We start from the raw sequence: 6,441 nt of genomic DNA, 5'->3' as shown, positions 1-6,441 counted from the left end.
TGATGGCCATGTAAAAAGGAACAGCCACTCTGGAACAGAGCTGGGCAATTTCTTAATAAACCAGGCTTGGGGAGGGAAATGGGAGATGGGTTTGGCTCTAAAGGACAACAAAAAGATTCATGTGGTGATGGATTTGTTCTGTATCTTAACTGTTTCAGTGTCAATATCCTAGTTGTGATATTGCACCTTAGTTGTGTAAGATGTTGGTATTGAGAGAAGTGGATTAAATCTTAAAGGTGACCTAGTGCGGTGCTTTATGGCTGTAATCCCAGCACTTTGAGAGGTCAAGGCGGGAGGATCACTTGAGGTCAGGAGTTCAAGACCAGCCTGGCCAACATGTTGAAACCTCATCTCCAACAAAAAATTAGCTGGGCATAGTGGCAGGCACCTGCAATCCCAGCTACTCTGGAGGCTGAACGAGGAGAATTGCTTGTACCCGGGAGTCGGATATTGCAGTGAGTCAAGATCATGCCACTGTACTCCAGCCTGGATGACAGAGCAAGACTCAGTCTCAAAAAACAAAAGCTTAAAAGCCTGAAGGGAGCTTTATGTGAATCCCTAATTATTTCAAAATTTTAAAAACAATAAGTAAAAAATATTTTGACTCTTCTCCCCAATCCTTATATATTTATTTTTTATATTTATTTATTTAGCTTTATTGCATGTTACATCAGGAAATATTATCTTTAAAACGGGGATACTGGACATCTAATCTCATTTCTGATTTCACAAGAAACGTTCTCAATTGGTCATCATTAAGTATGATGTATTTTATGGATACCCTTTTCTATAATCTATAACCTATAGGGTAATGCAGTTCATTGATTCTTAGTGTGCTATAGACTTTTATTATTGATTCATGATTAAAATTACAAAATATTTATCTTCTGAGACATCGTTTCCTCTTAATTTGTCGATGTGGCAAGTCGTGTTGATTGGTTTTCCAATGAAAAATCAACATTAGATTCCTGCAATAAACCAAGTTTTGCTGTGGTGTATTATTTTTTATATACTGCTGAGTACAATTTTCTAAATTTATTTTTAATTTTTTTTTTGCCATCTGTTCTTATAAATAAGAATAGCTGGTCAAGTTTTGGTTGCAGTGTTTTCTTGATCTGATCTTCTTATAGTTTTTCAAATAAATTGTAATTTGCTATTTCTTTTTAAAATGTTTGTTATATTAGAATATAAACCATCCGGACGTGGGGTTTTTGTTGTTTCTGTTGTTGTTCTGTTTTATTCTTTCCCAAAAAGAGTGTATTTAATTATGGATTCAATTAACTTAATAGTTACAGAATATTTAATTCTTTACTTTTGCTTCAGTTTTAGAAGAGACATCTGTCTAGGATATGTTCATTTTACTTATGTTGTCAAATATATTATAGCCAAAAATATTCATAATATACTATTATAATTTTTCGTGTCTACTTTTTTTTTTTTTTTTTTTTTGAGACGGAGTCTCGCTGTGTTGCCCAGGCTGGAGTGCAGTGGCGCGATCTCGGCTCACTGCAAGCTCCGCCTCCCGGGTTCCCGCCATTCTCCCGCCTCAGCCTCCGAGTAGGTGGGACTACAGGCGCCCGCCACCGCGCCCGGCTAGTTTTTTGTATTTTTAGTAGAGACGGGGTTTCACCGTGTTAGCCAGGAGGGTCTCGATCTCCTGACCTCGTGATCCGCCCGTCTCGGCCTCCCAAAGTGCTGGGATTACAGGCTCGTGTCTACTTTTACCTCTTTCATACTTTCTTGTGAATTCCCTTCTAAAAGTCCTAGAATGTCTTCCACCTGGAGGCATTTCCGAGGTATGTTAGATACACATAGATCCACAGGAAGTGGGATAAGCAGTTCTGTTCAAATTCATTCTGCATCTGTCAAACAAGATCCTAGTACAATTGGATACAATTTATAATAGCATAGTAGCCTAGGCCCTGACCTACCTTAAAATTCTATATGGTACATTTGCCATTTTCATACCATTATCTTTGAGAGTAGTCTCCAAAAATGTTTTATATGGATAAGTCTGGAATTAATTTAGGTAAAGTACTCGGACATGGTTAAGCATTATATATCATCTTTAGTATAGCTCTTCTTTTATTCTCTTATGTATTTTACTTTCAGAAACCATCAGATTTTTCAGAGTCCAAATTTATGTGTACACAAGCACTATATTTTACCTTCACCATCTCAAGCCAAAAAGAAGAAAATGCCAGCTCACACTTTCCAAGGTCATTTTTTTGTGTTTCAGACGTTCCATTGAAGAGGAAAATTAGAAAGTTCAAAGACTTGAAGAGGAGAGAAGGTTGGAAAGTGTTTAAAACTGGAAATCCCCCGTTTACTCATGGTTACCTTCATTGACCCTTTACGGTAAACAATTCAAAAACACACAGGCACCTGCAGGTTAAAAATAAGTTTTACCAATTTGCGTAATTTGTATTAATTTGAAAGAGGATGATGTATTCTAAATTGAAGTTTTGATTCACAACAAGATTAAAGCCATTCAGAAACCTAATTCACCCATTGAAAGGAAAGAAAAAAAAAAAAAAAAGATGAGCAGGTTGTCTCCGGAAATTGTCTAAGGTCGGAAGTCTGTGGTCCCTTTTCACATGTACCCAAAAGCATCCTGCTGGTGCAGCTGTCTGATGAGCACAGTGTACCCCACCTTCTCTGCACACTTTGCATCTAGCTCATATTACCTCATCTTTATTTCCTTTCTGATGTCTCACCCCGGATTCTACATATAAGGTCACACCGGAAGGAAAGCTGCATTGAGTTTTGGTGCTCTGAATGACTTTTGCCAACTTTGTCCCCACACTAATTTCTCTAAGCCTCAGTTTTCTCAGCTACACTATGAAATGTGAATGATAACCTCTGCCCTAAAAATGTCACTTTTTTAACATATCATTTATGAAAGAAGACACATAAAATGTCTCCCTAAAAATGGAAAGTTACGTATTATTGCCATCTGTGTTTTATAAAGAGGTTGAAAAGGGTTTGTTTGCACAAGATTTGTTTCTTTATGTGTTTCTTTCTTTCTTTCTTTCTTTTTTTCTTTTCCAGAGAACTAAACCCATCAGGGCTGACCACAAGAAGTTTGCTTCCATGTTTTGATAAATAAGGGGTACTGAAGAACCCTTTGACCCCCAAATCTCTCCCACACTGCATCTTGACCCTCTACACTTTGCTTTGTTTTTCTCTGGAATTTCACATGTAGAGATACGTTCCTTTGGCTTAACAAGTATTGATTACTACCATGGGCATATAGTTTATTGTACCTAAGAGGACATTCTCACAAGTGAAATAGTATACTTTTAATAATTACTGAAATAGCATGGTGTTAATAATTACATGTTGTTAAAATTAACAACAGGTGTCAGCTAGGACAATGCCAAGCAACCACTATGCACTGAGTTTAAATTGATTGCTTTCTCAAATTAAAAGAGATTTCTTACACTTAAGAAAAATAGAAAGAATTATGGGAGGGAGGGAAGATAAATGAAGAAAAAGTTAATTTTTCAACAAATTCAGGCTCTTGCAGAAGACCTTGAGCAGCATGGGGCCCAGTGGATATCCAGGAGGCCACTGACAACTATGTGCTTGGTACATTGACTACTTTTTTCTTGCAGTGGCTGCCTCCTCCCACGCACCCAAGTAATGATTTCAACAAAATACTTGGGCTGTCCCCATTAAAAAAAAAGCAGAGAAGGGCCAGGAGTGGTGGCTCATGCCTGTAATACCAGCACTTTGGGAGGCGGAGGCAAGAGAATCATCTGAGGTCAGGAGTTCGAGACCAGCCTGGCCAACATGGTGAAACCCTGTCTCTACTAAAAAAAAAATACAAAAATTAGCCGGGCGTGGTTGTGGACACCTGTAATCCCAGATCCTCAGGAGACTGAGACAGGAGAATCACTTGAACCCAGGAGGCAGAGGTTGCAGTGAGCAGAGATCACACCGCTGCATTCCAGCCTGGGCAACAAGAGTAAAACTCCATCATAAAAAAAAAAAAGCAGAGAAAAATGACTGCAAAATAAAGTTAATAGATTTTGATCAATGTTATAATGTTTAAAAATATTTTCTCAAAATAAGATTTCTAGGTATCATTTTATGTGGCTTAGGGCATATATGCAAAATATATATTATATGTAACATATATATATAAAAACGTGTGCATGTATATATGTGTGTGTGTGTGTATGTGTGTGTGTGTGTGTGTGTGTACACTCATCCATTAACTTCATTATGTTTGAAGAAGCAATAAACCTTGAGCCCATGAGTCTTAGTACCATGAAACCTGTTAGAGGTGGTTGTAGGAGACTGCAATTTCCTCTGTCTCTTTCTCAGACGGAGAAGAGACACATTACATCAGCAATTATGCTGTGACTTCTCAGTTATTATCTCTGAATGCCTTACATCGAATGAGGAACTTTCTCTTTTCATGACGTGTATCCAACTGTCACTCCCTTGCATATCATTGAATGCATAATATGTACCAAATACTATGTTAAAAAAATTTAGAATTCATAATTTTTCTTCATAGAAACCTTATAAATTGGATGTTATATTTTTAGTTTACAGGTAACAAAGCCAAAACTCAGTGGACTTGTATGGTCAATTTCCTGAGGCACTACTGGCTTACTGCACTGACCTTCATTCTTTTCCTTAAAGAAGCTAAGCTTCTTTTTATTTTATAGAATGTGTTCTAGTTCTTGTTCTTTCTGTTCTCAGATTTTCAATGGTTAAATCTTTCCTCTCATTTTTATTTAATTCCACATATGACCTCCTCAACAAGACCATGCCTGATGACCTATATAAATGACCATCCCTGTGTATTACCTTGTTCTTTGCATGTAGCAGTCTAAGGTCATACACTTCTCAACCAAACAGTCCTACAAACCCCAATAAATAGCACTCCATAGTTTAGAACTTTTAGAGTTTTATACATACTTTTCATTCATTCACTCATTCAGTAAGGGCATGGAATACATACTAGATTCCAGTTACTACGGCAGGTGTTAGAGGCACAGAGGAGACAAGTCAAAGCCCTTGCTCTCAAGCAGCTTACAGTCTAGTAAGGGAAATAGATAATAAACCATGATATAATATCAGATATTTACAGCGATCTGTAGAGGCAGAGTGTGAGGTTCTATTTTACATATAATAGCAACTGACAATTTCTCTGAGCAGGTGGCAGCTGAAGAGTGAGTCGGTTAAAGGGAGAGCGAGACATGCAGGGAGATGGAAAAAGAATCTTTTAGAGAAAATGTAAAAGCCTTGTAGTGGTAGGATGCTTGGCATTTTTAAGGAGGAGGTTTCTGGCAGAGAGGATACTGAATAACAGGAAAAATGGTAGGAGAGGTAACCAGGGGCCATATTATGTATAAACCATTCTCAACTATTAGGTCTTTGGATTTTATGGTACATTTGATAGGAAGCCTTTCAAAGTGCAGTGGGGGGAGGAGTTAAACGCTTCACCAAAATGATATGACTTAATTATAAAACAATGGTTCTAGCTGCTATGTGGAAAAGGGACTAAAAAATTGACTAGAAAATAGAATGGAAGCAAAGGGAGCCTTTAGGGTCAACATGTACCTCTTTGTGTCTTAGGTAGACAAATGCATCTAATTGTCCACCTAACTTCTCTAGATGATAACTTCCAACCCACTTATGCATAACACTTTCAGCAAGGCTTTACTCTGAAAGCAGAATGTCTTTATTCTAAATAAGTGGTATTAATAGTAAAATTTGGGGCACCAAGGTTATTAATCAGAGTGATATTTTGATTTCCCTCCTTAAATCCCCACACATTCTGCATTCATCTTGTGTTGACTGTCATTACTTCTCTGAATGAGACCGATACCACAGCAATGTTTTAAATAATAATCGTACTTCAAATGACTGAAGTCTCAGAGGTATCTGAAGAGACTAACCTAGAGCACAGAGGGAGAACTGAAGAAGATGTTTCTGAGGTGACAGAAAAGCAGTCTAAATGACAGTAAAATGTGACAAGAAAATTAGCAGGAAATAAATGAAACAGATAATTTAAGATAAACAATTTTAGAGCCTAGCAAGGAAGTTCCAGACCACAAGCTTTCTGTTTCCTGCATTAAAACAACTTCTTACTATATGATACATCTAGTCACCAGAGAAGAAGTGAATGACACACTTCCAAAAACCAATTCGTAGCTTTCTAAATAAAACTCTTCCAAGCTGGAGAGAGATCCATGAGCACAGAGATCTTAACGTTCATATTCAACAATAAATTCTGGGGCCCCAGACAGTGTCAGGTGCATAGCAGGTGTTCAGTAAACATCAGTTAAATGTATGAATAAATGGATGAACGGGATTCCTGGAAAGTACTACACTCTCCTTCTCCAAATTATTTTTATCTCAAAGACAGGAATCTCTAACTTCTAATTCTTTACTTAGATTATGCTGTCTCCTAAACTATTT

This window comes from Rhinopithecus roxellana, chromosome 10, assembly GCF_007565055.1.
Source record: "Rhinopithecus roxellana isolate Shanxi Qingling chromosome 10, ASM756505v1, whole genome shotgun sequence".
Taxonomy (NCBI): domain Eukaryota; kingdom Metazoa; phylum Chordata; class Mammalia; order Primates; family Cercopithecidae; genus Rhinopithecus; species Rhinopithecus roxellana.
Note: the sequence above shows the minus strand (reverse complement) of the source record.